Raw genomic sequence first — 25706 nt, 5'->3', positions numbered from 1 at the left:
GACTTGCATGCCTTTGAATCTGCCATCCAGATATTGCCTGTTTAAATGATTTTCTGCATCTGAGACAAAAGATTTGTGTGCAAATACATATGATTAAGCATTTCTGAGATCTCTATATCAATTATATAGAAAAGAACATAGAAGATGTTGATAATAATTTTGGAAGAATGTTTTTATTTCTTATAACAGATACTCTAAAACGTTTATTTCATATACTTTTTCAGATTTTCTTACTGTATAATGAAAATATTAAGGTTGGAAAGTCTTTATTTTTTAGCAAAAAAAATGGTTTGAAAAAGGTATACTGTTTATAAATGATTTTGTCGAGAGTAATGGACAATTCCTTTCATGGCAAAAACTGAATGAAATGTATAATGTTGGAACTAACTTTCTACAAAATGCAGGGGTCCTTAATTCTGTGAAATCATATATGAATATATTATCTATCAAATCCCAGAGTTCTCACAAAGATTTTAAAACTAGGAGTCCAGGACTCCCATTTTGGTAAAAATAGGAGTCCCACCATCAAAAGATGCAGTCCCTTCTTTCCTACAGAATCAACACAGACGTGAGTGCATCTATTTTTAGATGGAGATGTTTTCATAATATAATAACTCACTTTAATATAGCTTCATTACAACAGTCTATTGACAGGATTGCAAATTTATGATTTAATTATTTGTCTATGTCCTTGTAGTAATTTTAGTCAAAGGTAAATAGTATCTGATTTGCTGGATTTTCCCCACATATTTTCGCAAATACGTGTCAAGTCGGAAAACAGGTTAGACTTTAAAGTGCATCTCGCGAATTCCACAATATAGCATTGTCCCATACGTTTCTGACCTATATAATTTGCATTTTAAAGTTAAATCTTTAATAAAACAATACCTTGGCCTTTCTTTCAATGATTGTATATTTTTCTGAAAATATCTGCCTGATGATTCCCGAAAACACACAATCTAATAAACTGGTACATCCCAGACTTAGTGAAGTCTGCCATTATTTCCCGTTAGGCCTACTGGTTCACTTACAATTTCAAACTAATTTTATGACAAAATAGTGTACAAACAGGAAGTTAATATATATTTAGATCACCGATTCTGATCTTAAAACACATGTTTGTATGTTTTATCCTCAAAGGATATCATGCAGGAAATTGACAGTTGCTACCTTACTCAGAAAAGGGTTAATGGTCAATCAGCTATGAAAACATAAGCTTATGAATGATTGTTGTTGTTGTAGGGTTTAACGCCATTTTTCAGCACTCGATAGGCTATACATGGCGGCCAGTATTAATGGTGGAGGAAGAACCCAGGAAATCCCCGGAAAGAACCACCGACCCTCGAGAAGCTACTGGCAAGCTTTCTCACATATCCACATTGGCTGAATCCGAGACTCGAACCCATGCAGACAGAGGTGAGATGGCAGTGATCTGTAACGTAGAGCACTTTAGACCACTCGGCCACTCGGGGCCCCGCTTATGAATGAGCAAGAGTTTGTTTGTAAACATAACTGATATCAAAACTAGGCCTAGCTACTGATGTATTGATGAATACATTTTGCTACAACACTAGAACCGGACTAAGGCGAGGGGCATTTTAAAAAAAAGTATGGTCAGTCAATGTAGCTCTTGTCCATCAGAATGATACTGTATTGTGTCAATCCAAGTAAGGACTTATTCCAAACACTAAGCTAGGCATCCAACACTTTCTTACACTTAGCTACTGTCCTATCCGAATTATCAATTCTAGCAACTTTAGCACTCTTCTGGATCTCGTTACAATCTTGAACGTAAGTTTGCCCTTTAACCCCAAAATATTTATCCAAATTTACGAATAGCATTTTGTCTAAGTCTCAACATGTCTTGATTCTCGTGCACTACTTATTCCGATACATTAAGAAATGAAGACAATAAAGAAAGCTAAAGTTGTTTATTTGATGTACTTTTATAAATGACCACATGTATATATCTGGGTCTTTCTGATTCTGAATTAAATCACTGTAAATATCAGTACATTTTCCCACCCGGCCACCAGTCAAAGCCTTTGAACTTCCCGCCCAGCTAGTGCATCATGTTCTTTTTGATGTACTCTTATAATGGCAACATGTATGTACATCAAGGGGTCTTTCAATCACTGAATTCTGTCATTGTAAATATCAGCACAGCTAACTGATCAATACATTTTCCCACAAAGCAGGTGGCTGAAGTAGGACTGGCAAGTCTTTGAATTTTGCCGCACACCTATTACATGCGTACGGAGGACTCCCATCTCAGTGATTTTCTGCATCCCAGATCAAAAATTGGCATCCAAATACGCGTAATTAAGTGTTTCCGAGATCTCTAAAATCCCAACCAGAATTATTGGAAAAACTTTGGATTGCAAAAAAAGACTTTATTTCTCCTCAAAACAAAGAAAGGTTGAAGAAATATCTTTAATATCTTAGTAAATGGCACAGAAATATTAGAAACTAATTAAATGGAAAACGCTACTTAATCAACCAGACCAACTGGATTGGAGAAGGCATTTTGCTTTAACATACCAAATTACAGAAGATTCCAATCTAATTTGGTTTCAGTATAAATTACTGCATTGAGTTCTTGCAACAAGCACCTTTCTAGAAACAAGTGGAATAGCAAATAATAGTAAATGTTCTTTTTGTATGGATTAGCCTGAAACATTAATTCACCTTTTTTGTGGACTGTCCAACTGTAGAGCAGTTTTGGAATGATTTAAGTCAGTGGATTACAAGCAACACTAATTTTCTGCATACCTTTTCACTAACAGGAATAACTGTCAGTATGTTAGAAGCTGGCAATTTCAGGCTATCCTCTTTTCTTCTCGTACCTTAGCTATAATACCCCATTTTAAAAGCTCAAAATATAGCTGTTTCAAACCTTTATACAGAAGACAAGACTTGTAAGGTAGTCTGTGGGATGGCTCCCAACCCATGGCTACCTACGTATGGAGAATACTTTTTAAATTTTTTATCTTTTTGTTCCTTTTTGGGGAATTAAATAAGAAATAATGGAAACTGTATCAATGAGCTGCTTTCCCTTTATCCCCTATCCAAACACAAGTCTCCTGCAACTCATACCATAAGCCGAATCATGTCCCACTTTGATGAATAAGGTCATTGACATGATGATGGTTTACAATCGGACATGTTTGGTAAGCAGGGAGCCATAGGTGCATTTGTAAAATAGTACACTCACCAAAAATCTCGACATTTTCCCGAAATCAAACGGTCATACTGAACAAGTAAGTTTTAGTCATCCAGTGTACGTATGATAAGCACACGAAAGGTGGCGCTATGCAGAGAAATACAGAAAAACTGGTATACCATAGCACCCGCTATTGTATTTCGTAGAAAAGTAATGACACGGTTTACAGTAATAGCTTTAAAAAATACACCAAAAATGTCTCCAATATAAAACATAACAGATTTTACTCAGTAGAAAGATACGTAGGTGCTATGTACAAATTAAAAGTCGCAACTTCATAAAAATTCACAGTTGATACTACACGGCGAGACTGACAGCTGGTGAAATCATCGAAAATACATAACACATCATGATATCGGCATTTTTACCTCAGATCTCAAAATCTTCGAAACTAATTGAACCTGAATCAACGTGTGGAAACAAAATTTAAGCTATAAGACTGACAACAAAAGTAAATATGGAACCTTTCTCCTTAGATGATACTTTCGTTATCGTGTCATGCTGACTGTAGTGGTTTCTTACACTGTATTTTGCAACCGGCGTAAACACTGTATACTGCAATACTTATTTCATCCATTTTGTGCAAGGATCTATATTTTATTATTTAAGTTACCAATGCATTATTTGCTAATTATTTCAGGACAAAAGTAATAATAGTTTCTTCAAAGTGAGAAAAATATTGAACACATGACCTAGACGGTAAGATGTTCTGCTACTGAAAAGAAAACAAATTTTACACCGTTTATTAACTAATGTACAGATATTGAGTTCGGAACGTTCTGATATCAAGTCTCTGTGGCGCAATCGGTTAGCGCGTTCGGCTGTTAACCGAAAGGTTGGTGGTTCGAGCCCACCCAGGGACGTTGTATTTTAGTGTGTATTTTCTTTCTTTCTTTCCTTGTACAGTTGATTTCGTATACGTTTCCCATTTTGAACTCTAGTATGAAACACCAACTAACACTCTGCATATCGTAAGACTACAAGGTAAATTAATTTTCCCTGGGATCCATCTTTATTAACAGAGTGCGGTTTATATAAAGATTTCACTTTATATTTTAGGGATTTTACCATTTTCTCCATATCTCAGTTTTGTATGACTATGGGATTCCTAATCTTACTATGCACTTTTGCGCTGATTTACCGTTAAATCACACACACACACATACATACGTAGGTAGGTATGTATGTACGACACACACATATTAGTGTTGCCTCAGTGGGGCACTTGCCTCGCTTTTTTAAAGTATAATACATGTATATGATAACGTTTTTTTTGTTTTTTTTTTTTGTTTTTTTTTTTAAAGGTGGCCTATGTTGTAAGCCCTGCCTTAAAATGAGGCAGTTATGTATTTATTAATTTTAATAGATTTAAGATTGATTTATAAATGAGAGAATGCATGCATATTTTATACAATTATTTCCGTGTTGATGTGTAAATATGGGCACCCACACATAGGGGCAAGGGGAGTGGGCTTCACCTCTAAACATGTTTTGACCACAACATGTCTCCCTCCCCCCAATAATTCTGATACTCAACTGTTCCGTCAGCAAGTTATATTTGACACGTGTAGCAGTATTACACCAACATCCCATTAAACGATCCATTCACACATCCATACATAAATCCCACTGTGCGTGTACTTAGTAGCTGTGAGTGTAAAATACCAGCGATAATAGGCAAGTTACATGTTTCGCATCAGAAGTTTATTTTATTTTAATATTACACGTTATGTAAATGTTTTACAAACCTAATAAATGTTTCAGAATTATAATCGACATGTACAGAGTCAACTGAAACAACTGAAGTATAATCTGTATGCTTGATACAACGCCGACCAGTCTGCTGACACAAGCCTTTTGCAGACCAATATTGCGGATCAAAAAAGCTGGATCGCTAACCTGCTAAACGTTGCAAATGGCCAATTATTTTAATTCTTGGCATAGTTTCATCATAAAAAAACGATGACTTGAACTGGTTTTTTTTCGTCGTTGTTAAGAAAGGTCGTAACATTATTGAAAAAATAAACGAATTTCAAGACCCGTTTTAAAAATATAAAAAAAACCCTGAAACACACTAACCGTAATCGTGTTTATTGTTATTCTTGTCCCTACGTCAGTGGCATTGGAAACTCCCAAACAACCCCAGAGAATTAAGTTGTGCAGTGGGGTGAGGGGCCAAATTATTTGATTCACCAATGACCGCCGTGACATAATGAAAAAAAAAAAAAAAAAAAAAACACGTTAGGGCATATCTCCTCAAATATGCAAACTAGCCATGATAAGGTAGAACCAACGTATGCTATTTACATGTACGGTTCCAATCGTTTTTTTTTTTAAATTATTTTGTTTGTTTTTAGCACAATGAAAATATTGTTTAATAATAATAATTGGGTGGAGTGTATATTTTCACATTTTGCAAACCAATTTTTGAGCAAACAGCATCTATTCATGACATAAAACTTGTCAACGAATGAAGCAGCTAGCAGATCAGTTAAGCACTTCAATTTGAGGACGACAGAAATGGAAGTATTGAAATTAGCAAGCATGTATAATTTTTATTACAGTTTCTCACTTTGTTTTCATATTCTCGTCGACAAATGTTAGTACTACTGTTTTTCTTTTAGTTGTTGATCAGTCTTTGGGATGCCTTTCTTCGTTACCCATATAATATTGGTAGTGTTTAATCCAAGTTAAACAAGTCAATTAATTTTTGTAAATTGTTATTGTATCCAACTATTCAACCCATTTTCAAAACCATCTCACCAGGTAAAATGGACAATGTCTGCTACAATAACATAGTCAAATTTAATTTTTAGCTCTATTGCTCATAGACCGGTAGAGTTTATGGGATAGTCTGATGTTCGTTCGTCCGCTAGCACAAAATTGTTATCACTACACCTCCTAAACTACTTGGTTGATTACTTTGAAAATGTATACACATTCATCCTATGGTCTAGTTATTTATAGTGAAAATGGGTGTTGCTCAGACATCCAGTATGTTTGTGTTATCACTATCCTCCTCCTGAATGTATGTTGTTATCAACATGGTGTTTGCAATAAAATACCTTCTTAGACGTCTAGTTGACCCAAATAAAATGGTACTGAATTGATTCTAATATGGCTGACAAGACAGCCATCTTTCAATCTAGGTATAGCTACTGCTCCTGAATGGATGGTCATTCATGTCAACATGGGGTTTTCACTTAAAGACTTCTTATGAAAAATCAACTGATTGTGGTAAATTTGGAGGTAAATGTTTTAAGAAAAGATTTGATTCATAATCTTAAACTGTTTGTCGTAAATATTTTGTTCAGGAAAACTGCATAGTTGATTGATCAGTTAGTTGTGTGACTCGCTGTCATACCTAGTTCGAAATTAATTTGTACGCAGTTGAAATGTCTTGATGACTGTCAATGTCAATGCGGTTTTCATATCATATTTACTTTGTTCAAAATATCATAGACTAACCTGTGCTTGAACATTGTTTTTGTTTTCTGCTTGTTTGAGGTGTAGTCTTTTATTTCGTTGACATCCTTCTTTGAATTTGCGCTCCGGGACAATCAGTTGGCTGACGAACAGCGTTCGTAGTAATCTATATTGATGTGAGGTGGAACTTCATTGTCTTGACTCAACAATACCGTCTTTTTCAAAAATAACAATCAATTTTCACAACTCAACATTTAGAGGAAAAAAAGTAGCCATCTTTTTGAGGAAGAAGTCGAGAACATTTAGAAGCTCAGAAAACCAAGTGACAAATCCATTCATTGGTTATTGATTCATTTTGATTTTGTTTTTGTTCAATTTTTTTCTCAAGTGATTTATAAGACATTGATTAGTCTCCCTAAAAAGATTAATATTCTGGTGCGATTTATTGTCAATTTACTGAAAATCACTTAACTCAGATTATTGAAACTATATAAGCGAAATAATTGATCAATTATCATTTTGATCACCAAGTGCAGCTTAAAAATATATAGTCTCTCCAACTTTGCATGCATTTTTGTATAAACCTCTTATTTATCAATTGAAATAACTTGGTGCTATATACAAAGAAAATGCAGACTCGTTATAGCAAAAACAGGTAGCAGTTTTATTTTTTTAAAATCTTGCGCCGATGACATTACACACGTTCGCCATGCCAAAATTAAATGTAAACTAACCATTCAGTAGCGTGTTAAGTACTGTGTAACAGACCAAAGCAAATACAATGTTTTATCATCACAATCATCAAATCAATTACACCAGATCATGACAAAATTATATTTACAGCTCGAGTAGCTGATATATGTTGCATATAATATCGTTACACGCACACGGGTATTTACTTGACCGAGCGGTTGTCAAACCCTGGCACGATTCTCGCTAGAAGTCATAAGTTTGCCCCGACTTTCCAAAGACTTCCATACAACTTCAGTTGTAAATTAGAAAGCCCGACGTGTCCATTCTATACTTAAATTTTCCTCTAATTAATGCAAGACCACAGATAAAACAAACTGCCAAATATCTATCAACCGCACAGCTGCACGTTTTACCTTCATCATGTTTCCGTACCGCCGACCGTTCACGCCTTAGAAAATACACTAGTTCCCTTCTAACAATGGGAACTATTTTAACTCCGCCACCTTAGGCCAGTCAATGTATGCTTTCCAGGCACATTTCGCCATTATAACTGCACCATATTCGCCCATATGGCAACATCAACGGTGTCTGCCATGGCCCTTTTTATTTATTCCCTTGTGTAATTTACTGGTTTAATACCGTAAGTCAGGGGTCGGCAACCTTTTTCTACACAGCGTTCCACTTTTTTTTCTGGATTAATTACAAAATGAACGAGCGCCTGCCACCAGTAAAAGAGTAACACTGTTAAAATTGAGATTTTTGGCTGCCCTTTGCGTGCCACAAAAAAACTCTTGACGTGCCACCTTTGGCACGCGTGCTTTATGTTGTCGACCCCTGCCGTAAGTACTGTCCTTGCAGTCGCGCTACCAATGTATACCACTAGATTTTAATATGGACTATTTTTCGGTTTTGGTCGGAATTCACTACTAGTGAACCATGACATCATGGAAACACACTAAAACTTCACTCCTTGACGTTTGCTTCTAATAATTAACTCATTATTTCCGACTAGGAATATTTCCATGGCGCCGAATTCCAATAATCACACAAGTAATCACACATATCTAAGAATTCCTTAAAACTGGGTGCTATAACCTAGTGCACATATTCTGAATTTATTACAATATGTACTTGAAATAATCCGATCAATTCCAGTAACAGAATATAAAATCTGCGTTCATCAATGACAAAGCTAAAGACTACGATCTTCATTCTCTGCTTAATGAAAAAGTTATCACCACACAAACAGTAAATTCAAAGGACACTATCAAAAAAGCGATAAATAGCATGCACACCAGTAGTTAAGTGGGGTACATTAGCGACAATGGGAATTAGCATTACAGAGACCCCTGGGTCAGATTAGCGACAAGGGAAATTTAACATGGTGAAAAATCGTGGGTCAGATTAGCGACAAGGGAAATTAACATGGAGAAAAATCGTGGGTCACTCTAGCGACAAAGGGAATTTAACATGGAACTATAGTGTGGGTCTGTCTAGCGACAAGGGGAAATTAACATGGGGAATAGAGTTTGGGCTTTTGATATTTTTTAAAAATTTTTTTAAATTTAAATTTAAATTTAAATTTAAATTTTAAAAAAGGGTAGGCAATGGAAAGGCTATCTCTTTTCGAGAAATATGGCTGGCCCTGAAAAGGGCCTTTGGGTTTTCTTCTTCTTCTGCTTCTAATTTCTTCTTTTTCTCCACCAAGTTCTTATTTTATCTCCAACACTCTTTCTCTTCTTCTCTTTCTTTTTCTCCTGCTCTTCTTTCTTCTTCTTCTCTTCCTCCTCTTCTTTCTTCCTCTTCTCATTTTCTTCTTCTTTTTCAATCTTTTCGTTCCATTTGCTTATTCTTATTCTTTCCTCTTCATCCTCCTTCTCCTCCTTTATCTCTTTCATGACACCACTAATCTTGTCCTTTACCTTTTTTAAGTTATTAATTTCCATCTTTACACGATGGGGACTATAGGAATAATGGTCTTCAACCAGTCTTATTAACATCTGCTCCATCATTCCTAAGTTGTCTAAAACGTCTTGTAATGTTTGTATTTTGTCCATTTGGTTAGAAGCCATCTTCTTTTTTTATTCTTTGCAGAATGGTTTGAACGACGAATACTGTGGGTTCTTATACTTAAAGCGCGTACGTGAAGGAAAACATCCCCCTAAAACGTAAAATTGATCTTACCTAGATCATGACCAAACAACGCGCGAACGTGAAGGAAAACATCCCCCTACTTTTTCATTTCATATAATAAAACCCAAACTATACTTTCTCATTTCATATAATAAAAACCCAAACTATACTCTCCACATACGCTAAGAAACAATAAACAAAATCCATAATCTACTATCCACACAATCTTACGTGAGCGCTTACAAAACCCAAACTATACTCTTCACATACGCTAAGAACAATAAACAAATCCATAATCTACTATTCACACAATCGTACGTGAGCGGGTACAAACACAAACACACAAACACAAACACACAAACACAAACACACAAACACATACGCTAAGAAACAATAAACAAATCCATAATCTACTATCCACACAATCGTACATGAGCGGGTACAAACACAAACACACAAACACAAACACATACGCTAAGAAACAATAAACAAATCCATAATCTACTATTCACACAATCGTACGTGAGCGGGTACAAACACAAACACACAAACACAAACACACAAACACAAACACATACGCTAAGAAACAATAAACAAATCCATAATCTACTATCCACACAATCGTACGTGAGCGGGTACAAACACAAACACACAAACACAAACACACAAACACATACCCTCACACTATCTTAAAAAAGAGTTAGTGTTTATATTCACACTACTCTACCTACACATTGGCAAATTGATGGTTATTTCTTTTCTAGAGTATTGGGTAGCCCTGAAAAGGGCTGTTTTTTTGGAACTTCATGGACACCTGGTTAATGGTGGCACCTTCCAGGCCTGGCGCCACATACACATCTTATCCCCCAGTTACTTTTTACTTTTTTGGGGGAGAGAGCAGAGGCAGGATATGTCGCTTCAGAATCCCAATTTTCGCTCTCTGGGATTCTGAAATTTATTCTTCTTCTCTTCTTTTCCTTCTCCTCCTCCTCTTCTTTGTTTCTTCTCTCCTCCTCTTTGTATCTTCTTTCCTCTTCTTCTTTATATCTTCTCTCCTCCTCTTCTTTTTTTCTTCTTTCCTCCTCCTCTCTTATCCTTCCCTCCTCCACAATGGCTTCCGCGGCCAGTTCATTCAACAGGCGCCTGGCATATTCCAGATGCACATGAAGTTCCAACAGTTTAGATAGTCTCGTGTTCATTTTTGGTGTTGATCAATCAACAAGGGTAGCTAGACTGCCCAGCGAGTTTCAATTTATAGTGAAAGCGCGGACGTGAAGGAAAACATCCCCCTAAAAAAACATAAAATTGATGTTACCTACATCATGACCAAAAACAACAACGCGCGGACCTAAAAGAAACACTCACTCACTTTTTTATGCTACCCATCACTATTTTAAAATTTTTTTATAAATCACTTCATTAGACTATCCACATACGCAAAGCAATCCAATCTAACTCCAAATATACACCTCAAACACCAAAAAAACATGATTTTAATCTACTATTCATACCAACTTACTTAAGCACTTACTAACACACAAACACATACCCTCACCTTTTTTAAAAAAGAGTTAGTGTTTATTTTCACACTACTCTACCTACACACATTGGCAAATCGATCGTTATTTCTTTTCTAGAGTATTGGGGTAGCCCTGAAAAGGGCTGTTTTTTTGTTTGCTATGGCATTCTTTTTTTAGTTTCTAAGAATGCGATGTCCTCTAAGGATAGACTTTCTGGCGATAGGTCTGCTTCTTCGGAAAGAAAAGAAGAACTCTTTGGTGTCGATACGGCAATCGACAAAGCCTCTGTCAGGTTCAGGTTGCTGCTGCTGCTGCTCTTGTTGTTGTTGTTGCTGCTGTCTCTGAAGTCTGTACTTCTCTGTCCATTCTTCTTTTTCCCTGTTCATTTCTTCTCTGAAGAGCTCTTCTATCAGGTCTTCAGTGATTTTTAACATTCTCACATTCTCTATTTCTTCTGGCTTCGGTATCAGACTGTGTCTGACCCTATGCAAATTCACGTAGGCTTCGTTGAGTTTAGCTGGTTTGGAGCACATCTTCTTAGGAGGATGAGTCGACAATGGATAATTAGACTGGAAACAACCCGGTTCTTAAAGTTAAAGCGCGGACGTGAAGGAAAACATCCCCCACACGGTTTTTGAGTCGCAACGTTTAGTGAGTGTCATGAGAGGGATAGTAAGAAATGAAAGAGCATCAATCCAACATTCTTATAGCTAAACAAAAGACAAAGGCATTTTTTTCAAAACACAACATTTTTTATTCAAAAATCACTTAACACTAAACAACAACTCTAACATTTTTAACAATAATCCAACAATATAACATCAAACAATTTTTTCAAAACACAACATTTTTTATTCAAAAATCACTTAACACTAAACAACAACAACTCTAACATTTTTTAACAATAATGCAACACTAAAAGTTTCTCCACTAGGTAAAGAGGGATAACAGTCTTCCATGGTTTCTAGTAATCTAGGATGACTTCTCTCAAACTGTTGATTTCTATGGTATTATCGAATTCTGCATACAGGATGACGTTCACCGTTTCATCAGGGTCTCGGTCTTTAAACTGAATTTCCACACGAATCTGGCCGGATTTTATAGGGTGGAAATGTCCCTCGTCGCTGCCTTGGTCTGGAGTGAAATCGAAAGCCCACAAAGCGTAGCCTCCTGCATAATCCTCGTACGTAATACCGTGACTGGTATTGGTTCCTAACTGTCCGGTGGCTTCGTACAGGGACAAGTACGATCTCAAGTAATTCTTCTTGGTAACGTCAGGTTCGAAAGGTCGGGTACACAAGGTCTTGCCATCGCGACTGACTTCGATTCTGGACACGCCAAAGTGTTGAAAGTAGAAAGGATTTTTTTCGGCAGCTCCGTTGAAGGCTGTATTCTCGACGATACCAACGATCAAACGTTTGGGTAACTGTCCTTGGAACAGATGATCTTCGATCATGGATCGCTGTCCCTTGGGAATGGTGAAGGTTTTCACTTCCACGCGTCGTATGGGATACTTGGCAGTCGTTCTGCTCAACGTCTGACTGATGTCGTTTCCCACTTTAGGTAACACTTCCACACGGCGTACGTAGAGTCTGGCTTCTAGGATTTTGGTTTTGTAACCGTCACTATCAGCCATCAAATGGAAAGCGGCACTGCTACGATTCAGTCTCAGGCGGACATCCACCCCGTTCAGCAAATATTTTTCTTGCAACCACATGTCCAAATGCAAACGATCCATCAGTTCTAAACTTGTGTCGGCTCCCGTGATTCTCTTTCTTCGTTCTACAAATCCATCATTGTTGTCTTTCTTTTCATCAGTTTCCAATATTTCAAACTTGGTAGGTTCGTCAGCTTCCCATACTACACAGGCATTGAGATGAGTGTTCTTGGCATCTATTCCGTACGTCAAGAGATTTTCCAGGTAGGCACGATAAGGGTAAGTATCCATGCTGCTACTGACCAGTTTGTTATTCAAGTACAAGTCCACTCCACTGAACAAGGAATGCATGAAATTGTTGACGGGAGCTACTGCTTCATCGTCTATAGCACCTCCAGTCTTATCTAGAATTTTGACTTTCAGGTACAAGTAACTGCTATTCAGATCGATGTAATCTTCGAGCTGTCCTTTGATTTCAAACTCGATGGGAGCGGAATCGGTCAATGAGGAGACGGGGTGAAATTCCACCCACTGGGATTCTTGCATCGTCATCATCGTGGGGGGCATGGCAAACAGATCCAGTTCCGTCTTGGAACAAGCGCAAGATTCTCGGTGCATCATTTTTTTGTCTCTTTTCTCAATAATCGAAAACGTCTAAGTCTCGAACGGTTCTTCTTTTCTTGGCCTTTATAGCTTGAAGTCTGGTGAAAGGGTGTTTTCTTCGTCGTCTCTTTCTGCCTTGACCTTGCTGAATGCTTGACTCGGTAGCGTGCAGGGCATTTATAGGTGTTTCGCGTCGGTCCAAAAGGTCTTTGCCCGTTTGCAGCAAGACATTTTTGCCTGCCCTCATGAAGGCTTCTTTAGGGTTTTGTTTGTCGATGATGACATTTTGGAGAAATTCTTTGCCTTGCGTCAGTGCCGCATCTTTCAAGGCGTGCAATCCGCGTGTCACCATCGGTTTCAACACCGGGGCCACCGAACGAAAGGCCGATTTTAACATATCTCCTAAACCGTGTCCTCGCTGTCGAGCAACCCCTCGGTACACTGGATACATGACTTACGAATCGTGAGAAAACCGTTTTCGAAAATGGAGTTTCACTGTGACTTTTCCTTTGGTGAATGGAATATTTTGTCCCAAATCTCCTTTTATAGTAATGTTGACCGTGTCCAAATACGACTTACTGACAGGCAAATAGTGAGGATGTACAAATTCGCGGTGGACGTGGTAAGTGTTTCCACCTTCCTCGTCAGTGTTCGTGGCAGAATCCACTTTGAAAGGAATGACACGCAGTAACGGTACTGAGGTGTGTCCCACCACGTTATACTCCACCACATCGGAGTACACAAACATCAAATTCAGTCCTTGGTTCAGTTCTACCGGGGCACGAAATAACTTGCTAAAAGACTCGTTGTCGTAAACGATGGGTAATTCGCTTTTCTTCATCATGCTCATTCTCAGGTTCATGTCTCCGCCCAACATGTCATACAATTCAGGACAAAATAAAATGGACAGGATTTTACTCCGTTCAAATTTCATCAAGAAGCGACGAGCTGTTTTGTGGTACTCCATGGTGACACTTTTGTTAACATGCTCCAAAGCTTTCAGAAACACGGCATTAAACCTGGAGGTTATGGTGCTGACCAAATGTTGACCACTAAAATAATAGCCTGGGGGAATGAACAAGTGATAGGTGGTGTACTTTTGTGTACGGGTTTTCTTGTCATATTTGACATTGCTATCCATCCACTGTTGCATTTGCTCGTCATGAACTTCCACATCAAAAAAATTTTGATTGGGAAGGACATTGAGGACTTGGGTCGGGTGAATCATTTCTACTAAAGCCACTTCCCAATGGGCTTCGTGATCTAACTGGATGGCCTGAGGTAATTTGGCCGTGTAACAGCACAACGTGTTCTTGGGAAACACCTCCATGGAACTGTCACTGGGTAAAGTTAAGTAAAATTGGTTTTGGTGACTCATAATTCCAGAGTTCTGTGGCTGTCCGAGGGGATATTACTGGACGTCAGAGGCGTGTCTCCGTCTAAAATGGGGTTCTGGTTGTGATTGAAGTGGTGACTGGCACTGGCACTGGACACAAGGTTCCCGGGGTTCCCGTTCGAGGTGAATTTCAGGGAGGGATTAGGAAGCAGGTAACCGATGCAACTGCTCAATAAAATGGTCCACAATTGTTTGTCTCCTTGTTGCAAACTCAAATTGGCGATGGCTGCCCCGATGACACAATACACCACGAAGATTTGGCAGAAAAAGACGATTTGCGTTTTAGGCACACGTTCTCCACACCACACCCACAAGGGTTGTTTTTGTAAATCTTGCACAGAAGAACTAGGGGAAGGAGGAGTGGTCGACGTAGCTGCGTCTGCTGTGTGAAAAGGCATGATGGTCACTTCTTTTTATAGTCGATGACTTGCGAAGCGTCGATCCAAGAATCAAAACTGGGTGGATATCCTTTCCAACGTACTTTGACTTCTTTGACACGTCGTTTGCCCACTTTACGGGTTCTGCGTTCGAGAATGCTTTCGATGTCGTACACGTCGTCTTCTTTTTTGGTGACACGTTGTAACTCGGGCAAATAAAACGTTCCTTTGAGCACTTCTCCGTTCATGTCTTCCAATTTATAGACGGCAGGATGACGGCCATGCACTCGTCCAGTGACGCGAAACAATTCGGTCGTCCAGTTAGGTAAGTAACCTTTGTCGAAAGTGCGTTTGGTTTTGCCAATGCGCACCCAATCTCCTACGGCCAACTCTCCACTTTTCTTGGGGACAACCCTCGTCGGGGACGTACCAAACAGGCGCTCAAACACCAACACTTCGTTCTCGGGAGTCACGTCTTGCGGGGCACGTCCGATGCTTCGATGGTAAGATTGGTTGTACGCTTGCACCAGGTGCGGTAAGATGTCGATGTACTTCAGAGTGTGGTGATGCGTAAAATATTTCCACATGCGTTCTTTCAAAGTGCGTTGAAAACGTTCCACGATGCTGGCTTTGGTTTCGGGATTCTCGGTGGTAAAAAAATGAATGTCACGTTTCTTTAATTCTTTTTGGAAAGCTTGGTTCAGAAATTCGGTACCTTTGTCCGTTTGCCATCGAAGAGGGTGACGACCGCTTTGTTTCAACACTCGTTGCAGGGCTCGCACTAACTCGCTGCTCGATTTGGAAGTCAAGGGCACGACCCAGGCAAATTTGGAAAAGACGTCGATGACACAAAACAAATATTTGTAGCCACGATTGTAGCTGGCCAAATGAGAGACATCGGCTAAATCGGCTTGCCATTGATGATCGATGCCTTCCACTCGGGTGCGACTTCTGGCAAACTTGCGTCGAATGGGTTTGTGTAAAGTGTAGGTAGCTTGTTCTTGTAACCATCGTTGCACCTGAGGTAAACGGAGACTTTTCAGTCGAGTTTTGGCAGCACGATACAATTTTTGAACTCCTGCGTAACCTGCAGGATGCGAGGGATCGTAGTAAATGCTGGCTAAGACTTTTTCCATTTTTTTTTTGTGTTGGTTGGTGTGTTAATAAGGCACCCACTCTTGGAGGATGCTACTCTTTTTCTCTTGGGGTATTTTCTTGGATTGCAATGCTTTGCGTGTGCGGCCAGCAATAGGCGTCGAAGAGGAGAAGGATGTCTGAGCGGGGGATATCGGTTCTTGTTTCACTTCTGTCTTCACTTCTGTCTTCACTTTCTTTTTCTCTTGTGAGGAAGAAGGGGTGGCCATCATCTTTTTAATCCATCCAATTCTGGAGGTAGGTGGTGTTGTTAACTTGCGTACTTTTTCTGGTGGAGTTTGAAACCCTTCCTCTTCTTCTCCTTTTTCTGTCTTGGTCACGGGTACTGGTGGTACTGGTACTGGTACTGGTGATGGTGCTGGACTTGTCATCAAGGTCTTAAAATCTTTCAGAGTGGGTAGAGCTGTTTCGTCTAAAGCTTTCTGGTGAAAGAGTTGCAGTCGTTGCAAGAGTTGACCGTACTTTTGCGATTTTTCTGTTTCGGACAAATCTTGGCGATCCATCAAGGACTGCAATTCGTGTTGTAACTGGGACATCTCGCTCAAATGGGGATTGGGAGGTAAATGCGGGGTGCGTTGTTCTTGCCACCGATGGTATTCCATCCATCGTTTGTAAGGCACTAAAGCTAGTTTTCGTCCTTCCATGGGGTTGTCAGGGGTCGATTCTGAGATCTTGGGACTTCCGAAGGCCTTTTTATCTTGCTCCCACCAGTCCTCCCAACATGGTTCCCAAGACTCCTTTCAGTATGGGGCCTAACAAGAGAGGTAAAATACCTCCACGTTGCACTAACATCTTCTTTTTTTGACGAATGGGAATTTTCTTTCGAACCATTTGGCGAAGAACGTGACGATGTTTGCTTAAGCATTGTTTCTGGTGTTTGGACAAAGGGATCGTGCCTTTCAAAACGTTCAAACAACATTCGCACACGGTATCGATGACCTCTTTGGAGGCCGTTTGAATGAGTTTTTTTCGTAGGGGTGGAGAAGCTTTGGACAGGACAGATAACATGTCCCCATGTTTGGCTAAACGTGGTGGCAGTCCTTTCCTTTTCTTTCCTTGGGGTTTTCTGGAGGGTGACATCTTTGAGTCTTCAGGAGCACCGAAAAAACACTGATACCCGACTTGGTCACAGGCCTTTTTTATACTGGAACGCGTCGCCACTGATTGTCTTTACGTCGTATCAGTTTGAGGACAGGCATGACACGTCGTGCAGGGGTACGCAACGGACTAAATCGAGCCAGTTCTTGCTTGGACAAATCCAGTAAACTTTGTAACATGCCCGATCTTTCTTGAACTTTGATTTTGGGAGAAGGTACTTTGTGAACAGCAGCCACTGCCACTAAATTGGAAGGTCCTGCCACTGGGGAAGATCTTTTGGGGGTCATCAAAGGAGAAGTTCTTGGTGTGATCAACGTCTCCAAGTACTCTTCAGTTCTGGGTGTCATTAACGGAGAAGTGGACAAACGTGAAGCTGCCGGAGACGCAGTGGGTACGAAATCGCAAATCCTCGGGAGTCGTAGGTTTCAAATCGACGAGTAAATAGGCGTGTGGAGTTTGAGTGGCATCGTCGTACGCCTGAGTCAGCCAAGGCGTTCCTAACTGTTTGGCTAAGACTTGCACTTGCGATTTATCTCGAGGGCTTTTAAACAAGACCACGTAATGCGCATTGAGACTGATGGTGCGATGGGCTTTACTTTGTTGAAACAAATTTTGGGTGATGTAAACGACACTGGCATTACGGTGATGCCCTTTGCGCGTGAACCACAGTTTAATTTCTTCTTCGTCTTCTCCTAACATGTCGTCGAAAATGACCAAATGGGTTAGACGGGAGTCAGAGACGATGCCGTCGTCTTCTTTAGGAATGCCTTCCACAAACACGATGGAATCGCCTTGACTTTCTCGCAAGAGGCTGTACGCCGATTGCCACTCTTTGTAACACCACACGATTTGTTGAGGGGGTCGATCGATCAAATGATGTTTATGTTCGATCAAACGTTTGACGAATTCGGTTTTGCCCGAACCGCTAGGTCCAGCAATGAGCATGTTAAAGGGATGGCGAAGATACAAAGCCTCCCAACTGGCACGATCTAAGTGTTCGTCGATGACTTTGACAGTAGAGGAAGAGGGAGCAGAGACAGCAGAGGTAGCCATGGTGTGAGAAATGTCACTTGTGACACGAAAAACAAACAAGACAAGAGTTTATATACTTTTTCAGAACACGTTTATTGAATGTTTCAAACATGAATACGAAAGACAAAAATACATAAAAGCCAAAGGCTTAAGTACAAGAATAAAAGGCACATGATAACCATGAACGTGGAATAAACACAAGTGTCTGTACAACATGTTTTGGGTAAAGTTCTAACCAGTTCTATAGTAGGGGGTAAGGTCACACAAGTGTCCTCCAGAAAGGGTCTTTCAGGCCTGTCCACGACAGTCCTGTCCTGGGTGACGGGTTCTTCTGGCACCGTCACTAACACAGGTTGAAGAGTAACTTTTTTCCTTGAATAACTCTCGTGCATACTGGGCCACCTCTTGTGTCCAAGCCTCAAAACCCTGGTCTCGGTGATGTCCAACATTTGACTCCTAACCAATCTGGTTTCTTCTTCGTCAACGACATGGTAAGTTACTTCAATGAACAATGAACTATCGATCTTTCCTAGGGTTCCTTTTCATATACAGACCAATACCGACGTGACCGTACGGTAAGGTGAAGTGATTGGGAAGTCGCACTCGCTTCTGGTATACAATTTGATAGACTTTTTCCAAGGGTCGACTGACGATGTGGTGAGTGGGTAAACGTACAATCTTGTTCGGTTGATAGGTGGTCACTTTAAAGTTTCCATCCTCTCCCGATTGCAAGGCTTCTTTCAATACCCCAAAGTTGACCACTCGACTGGTACGATGATTCAGAGTCAGTCCTTTCACTTTGCACGTCGTGTGCACTTCTCCTTGTTTGTCCCGGTATTCGTAGCCGTAATTTTTGGGACCACCACTGACGAAACTTAGAATCTTGTCGTCGGGATGCTCGTCTGTCCAGGCTCCTAAACGGTCTCCTTCGATGTCAGGGTGCTGTTGAATCGGGTGATGGATGTAAATGCAACTGTCCGTGTCAAAGTACAGGACGCGTTCTTCTAACAGTTCTAAAGCTTCGTACAATTTTAAGCGAGCATGAGCTGTCACGTAAGCCGCAATGATGACATTTCCAAAAGGGTCGTCTTGTACAAAGTCCAGATCTTCTTCGTAATTGACCAAGATCAAATCCTCTCGAACGACGTCCACGTGTTTCATGTATTTGGTTTTGTCGTGAATCATCTGGAAGTAGCGGGAAGGTTCTGTCAAATATTCCGTCTTGGGTAAACACGGTCGTTGTGCCATTTTACCCCACAAGCAATTTAACATCACTTTGGCAAACGATCGCCTGCCTTCGTTTTTTTCGATGTGGTCTAAAGAGATGCCTTCTTGTGCATAGTATTTCTCTTTGAATTGTATTTGGTCTTCGGGAGTGTGACACCAGGAAGGATAGCCGCTGGCTTCTTGTTTCAGTTTCAAAAAGGCATCCACGTAGTCTGCGAAAATGCCTTTCTGAGTTGGGTCACCCTTGTGGTACTGTTGTGTCTTGGGAAAGTGGCAAATTTCGTACACTTCTAACAGTTGGTATCCCATGTCCAGAGCTTTGAACAATTCCACGCTGACCCAGGTTCCCGTCAAGGCACGTTCTTCCTGGCTGTGATGGCAAGGTTGGTCCTGGTTGCGCGTTTCGGCACAAGTACGGCACAAGGGAAACATCAGTTTGCCTTGACAATGGTGAGGTAAGACGGGATGGTATAGGTTCGTGGGAGGCAAAACTTTACACTTGATCAAGCCTTCGTATTGTCGAATGTTTTTCAGGTCGATGTGTTCCGTCAACAATTGCGGGTGCCCTACAGGAAAGCGACAATATTTGCACACGTAGGGATACAGCGAACACACGTCCAAGTATTTGATTTCTTCTCCTTTCTCTTCGTCGGCTTGGTACAGCAAACAGGTGGCATTGGTCCTTCCTCCGTACAAACTATCCCTCGGGTTCAGCGGGTCCATGAACTGGTAACTTTCCACGAGGCGTTTAAACTCGGGATCGGTTTTCAAACGGTGATCGTACTCGTGTTCCCACATTTCCACCACTTGGTATCCTTGCTGTTCTAACTTTAGGCGTCGCTGACAAGTGTCCTGGTACAAGTCTTCCATGGTTCGTTGCAAAAACTGATTTTTAGTGTCACGGTCAGGGTAGCAGACGGGACATCCGTGAAATAAGCAACCGTTAAACTCGTACACGATCTTGGGGTTTTCTAAGTCCCAGCCATCGACCGAATACGTTCCGATGGTCTTTTCGCCTCCTCCGTTGCGGGCATGCTGAATCCATTTGTCTTCCTTGTCGCACAAGTAATGTAACCAACGTAGGGCTTTGACCGAGTATTGACGCTTGACATAGTGGGTCGTTTGAGGACTGATGACAGCCACGGTGTTTTCAGGCATGAATCGTTGGCGGTACACTAAGGAACACGCTTTGGCAATGGTGCAAGATTCTTTCAAAGGATCGACCCCTCCGTGTTCCATGAACAGTTCTCGAAATTTTCCACAGCAACGCCGTAAAATGTCCACGTCGGAACGACAATACTTTAACATTTCTTCCTGAAAGTCGAATGGGTCAGAGGCATGAGCCTGGTACCAAGCGTAGAAAGCTTCTCGTTGTTCGGTACGCATGTTGTCGGGGTCGTAATAGTAAGCCTCAGGCAAATGGGGTAGAACGGCATGTTGATTGGCTTCCGTATTGAAAAAGTGTGGAAAGTACCCTTTAGCCATTTCTGTCATTCCAAACGTTTTAGGCATTCGACTCAAAGGCATGGCTAAGTAACTCATCGAATCTTTAAACTGTACTTGTCCCACTTGCATGAAAATGATTTTGGCTCCGTTCAAAATCACTTTAGGACATTCGGTGCCATGTTCCGTATAGTACCTCAAAAGAAACTGTCCATCGTATCCGGAGAAATTGTGAGCCATCACCGTGGCATGACGATGACAATCTCCGTAACGTTCGATGTCCTCTTGGCTCCACGTCTTGTCGATGGGGTTTAAGACCCACCGGGCAAAATCGGCTAACGTGTTTGGTCCTCGAAAGATTTTTTCACGTCCTCCAGGAATCTTGCTGCAGTGAGGGCAATGACTGAAGATAGGTTCTTGAATGCACTTCTCGCACGCTCGATGAGCCACGCAGAAATTAGGAATGTGAATGCCGGTCTCTTGCATGCATTCGAAATCGAAAAAGATGAAATTGCCTTTCTTCTTGTGACCGTCCTCTTCCTCTGGTGGGGGTTGGTATTTTTGCACGTAGCATTGGTGTTCCAAGTCCACGATGTGGTGACAAATGTGACATTTTTTCTTTCCTCGACATACGTGTGCCTTGGCATTATTGGTAAGTATGCCTTGTCCACAGGTAGGGCACAATCTCAGGAGTTGACAAGCACATTTCTTCTGTGAACCTTGTGTTTTCAAATGTTGTTGGTAACAGGTAGGACTGACAAACGTGCGCAAACAAGTCGAACAAGGCACTGGTCCTTCGCTCAGACAGGGTGGAGAGGCCAAACATCCTGGGCATTTCATTCCACAATGCTTGTGTTGTTCTCGATTGTTATAACCATAGTCACATTTCTCACAATAATAGCTGTATCCCAGGAATCCAGTGATACTGGTAATGGTATCGAAATGGTCATCGTGATGATAGACATGAATGTATTTTCCGTCCTTAAAATCTTGGCCTCGAAACAACAGAGTTCCACGCATTTCTTGAGGGTGCACTTTCAAGGTGTAGCGTGGAGCTAGGGCATCTTGCAATTTTTGCATTTCAGGAATGCCACAGGGTGTGTCTTTGGACAGTCCGGCTTGTTGCAACAGGAGTTCTGCTTCATTTCGTTGTTTGGCTCGATCGCATCGTTGAATAGTTTTCCAGGTTCTTTTCCATTCTACCGTGTCGTTCTTGTTGGCATAGGTTCGTCCCACCACGATGGCATGGGCTAAACACATCTGGTCTTGAGGGTTGTTAATTCGGACGAGACTCTTTTTGGTGTTGCGAAGGTCGTCCACCAATAACATCTTTTTGCATCCAGTTCCTTGAGGAGGAGAGACGTGGGCCATTTTCAGTGTGGCTTTACCATCGGTGATTTCAAACTGGTCATTAGATTGTTGCACCTGTTGTATCTTGTCCATGACTTTGGAAGGGGTCAGTTCTGCGGGTCTGCTAAACTCGATCCAAACAGGGGATTTCAAACCGTCGTGATCTATGGATAGTGTCAAGCGATCGTCTTCTTTGGCTTGACATTGTCGCTTGAGTGCGGTGAGCAAAGAATCCCACATCTCGGTGATAAACCCTTCTGCTTTCTCCAAGGGTACGTCGGCCTTGAAATCTTTAAACTTCACCGTGTAGGTGTAAGCCGTGGTTCTAAATTTTCTAGAGGAGCGCTTTTCCGTCTCTCGAATGGAATAGTACTTTTCAGGGTTGACTAAGGGTGGTGAACTTGGTTTAGAGGGTTCGGAATCTGGTTCACTCATGTCCTCTTCAAAATCACTGGCATGAATTTGTGCCAAGATTTCAGCCCTGGTACGAGGCGATAGATCACGTTTCTGCCTCTTACTTTCTTCTTCTTCTTCTTTCTTCTCGAATGAATGGGATCGTTTCATCTTGAGTGCAAAACGTCAAATGACTCAAGTTTAAACACCATAGACTAATTTATAGTCTTGGCAAACCAGCGTATATAAAAAGGGTGTGTGTCTTGTCCTTTCACTATTCATTTCACTCTCAAGCTGAGCACAACGATGGAAGAGACTAGCCAGATGGAACGTTTCGTCAGAGCTTTGCGAGGGGTCATTAGAAAATTCTCTTCAGACCAGCCGACGGACTACTCTCCTTCCTTTCGAGATAAAAGTCAAGATACTTGCTATATCTGTCAGAAGAAAGGGCATTGGTCTTCAGAGTGTCCAGACCGTCAAAAAAAGAAAAAAAACAGGGGCTAGAAAAGACAAAAGTCAAGATACCTGTTATTATTGTCAAGAAAAAGGACATTGGTCTCCAGATTGCCCAAAAAAGAAACAAGAGGAGTCAGAAGAAAAGAAGGATTCTTCAGAAGAAGAGAGGGATTCTTCGGAAGAAGAGAGGGATTCTTCGAAAGAAGAGAGGGATTCTTCAGAGGAAGAAGAGGAAGAAAGAAGACAATTCTATTTACAAGAAGCAAAGAAACAGGAGAAGAAAAGAAGAAGGGAAGAAAATGAGGAAAAAACGGTGAAGAAATTAAAAAAACAGAGAGACTAAACAAGGAGAAAGAAGAAGTCAATGAACTTTTAATTAAAGTGTTCTGTGGTGAATTGTGAATTGGATTGTAAAAAAATGGATAAAAGAATACATGAATGATATAAGGTAAGTGTCTTTGAGTTCTGATTTTAAAATGAGAAGCTACACTCACGCACTCATACACAGACACGTACTATAAGGTAAAATGGGTGGGGTTTATTCTTGAGTTATTGGCAAATTGAAATTGTATTTCTTTTCGAGAAATGTGGGTGGCCCTGAAAAGGGCCTTTTTATTTTGGTGTAGGGGTGAGTTTAACCAATCAACTTTAACTGCCTTAAGCCTTTGCCACGGCCAAGGCCTACTTCTGATGATTGGGTTGAAATCACTAAGGGTGGTACGACAGGCTTAGTCACAGGGTTGGCGTGTTTAGCTCGGGAAGGTCGTATTCTCTTCGGTCGTGATAAAGAAGTCTGATACATTTGTTTCAGACTTCTTAACTCCGCTAAAATGTCCAACAGTACTGTAGCCGTTTGATTTTCACCCTCTTGTTTCTTTGCTGCTACTTCTTCTTGCTGTTGTTGCTGTTGTTTTTTTCTTATCTCTTCTTGTTGTTGTTGCTGTTGCTGTAGGAGAAAAGCTTGTTCCGCTTCCTTTTGTCGTTGCATAAATTTCTCCAATTCTTCTTTCTGTCTCTGTCTAAAATTCTCCACTTGCGGTAATGAAGAAGGTAACGAAGGTTCCGGAACAAATTCTTGCGAGGTAAGAAAATCCACAAAATCCCAATGCACCTCTTCTGAAAGTAAGTCCGGGTTCCCTTGGGCAGTCTCCCCTGCTGGTGCACCCCAATGGATCGTTTTCTGAGTTTCCGTCATGTTGAATCACTGTCGCATAGATTGACTGCACACAAGCGCTAACGAATCTATATAGACCACGTGACGTCACAGACTGCTCTCTTCGGATTGGATGCGATCTGACTGAATTTTGTAACGCGTGTTCGGATTGGTAAATGAATTCAATCCGTTTCAATCCTTCCTGTACCTATAAATAAGCGCAGTTCACTGCATTGATTCACCTGTTCTCGTTGCTTCAAGATGTGGACCGATGTGCAATCTTCTACGCTTGTGTCTTCCATGATGTTCCGGATGGACATGCTCATGTATGTCCGAGCCAAGTGGACCGTTGTCCACAGGACAAACACCAGCCTGTGGATACGTAGGATCTACGTTGAAAGACAAGGATGCCTGAAAAGAGTGCTGATTTACGGACCAACAGTGAGACGTAGCCTAAGGACAAGAAGAAGACCAATGCGGTACCATTTATGTTAATGAATACATTAACATAAACCCAAAGGCCCTTTTCAGGGCCAGCCATATTTCTCGAAAAGAGATAGCCTTTCCATTGCCTACCCTTTTTTAAAATTTAAATTTAAATTTAAATTTAAATTTAAAAAATTTTTTAAAAAATCCCAAAAGCCCAAACTCTATTCCCCATGTTAATTTCCCCTTGTCGCTAGACAGACCCACACTATAGTTCCATGTTAAATTCCCTTTGTCGCTAGAGTGACCCACGATTTTTCTCCATGTTAATTTCCCTTGTCGCTAATCTGACCCACGATTTTTCACCATGTTAAATTTCCCTTGTCGCTAATCTGACCCAGGGGTCTCTGTAATGCTAATTCCCATTGTCGCTAATGTACCCCACTTAACTACTCACACCAAGTAGTGTACAGTATTTAATTGAGAGTGGATTTATTATGTACCCTTGCCTGTGCTAATTTGTCATATACATCATCAATCTTTAATTGAACTCTCTTGCTTTGATGCACATTTATAAAGGATTTAGTATTTTCATTGCGATTTCTTCCGGTTGCCTGATAGCTTTAATATCACCATACGACTTTTCCAAAAAAGTGCAACATTAGTTTTGAAGACAACCACATTTCATATGGGGACTGCAAGTAAAAGTGATTTACGCTAAATAGTTTCAGAAGATTTTATATAAAAATTGCACTAAAATTAAAAAGTGTCAGAACATCCATGTGATTTTCTTTCCTTCAACTATTTAATTTACAAAAACTTTAATTCTTGCTTACAGTAAAGATTCTTGCAAAACATGCATGTCGGGTATGAAACTTCCATGAAAGCTTCGAAAATAAACGAATTCGTTTGTTGATAATTGTATCAAATTGTTAGTGCAAAATA

At 40.6% G+C, this 25706-nt stretch overlaps 1 protein-coding gene and 1 non-coding gene across 5 annotated transcripts in view; one reads left to right on the top strand and one right to left on the bottom strand.

Annotated features, from left to right (window-relative positions):
- Nucleotides 1-25706, bottom strand: part of LOC149801214 (activating signal cointegrator 1 complex subunit 3-like) — a 441282-nt gene that overhangs the window by 390522 nt on the left and 25054 nt on the right. The window contains exon 1 of one of the 4 annotated variants that reach the window (XM_089955267.1): nt 3688-3785. The exons of 1 other annotated variant lie outside the window; for it this stretch is intronic. The gene's annotated coding sequence lies outside the window, so the exon portion shown is untranslated. Of the gene's footprint in view, nt 1-3591; nt 3786-25706 lie in introns of those variants that run through there. 2 more of the 4 variants (XM_089955271.1, XM_089955268.1) reach the window with 2 other exon arrangements.
- On the top strand, nt 4013-4086 carry Trnan-guu (transfer RNA asparagine (anticodon GUU)). The gene has a single exon. It is a non-coding gene; the product is annotated as a tRNA-Asn (tRNA).

The sequence above is a fragment of the Sinohyriopsis cumingii genome, chromosome 4 (genome assembly GCF_028554795.1).
Source record: "Sinohyriopsis cumingii isolate HCF-2022 chromosome 4, ASM2855479v2, whole genome shotgun sequence".
Lineage (NCBI taxonomy): Eukaryota > Metazoa > Mollusca > Bivalvia > Unionida > Unionidae > Sinohyriopsis > Sinohyriopsis cumingii.
This window is presented reverse-complemented; position numbering and strand designations above follow the sequence as displayed.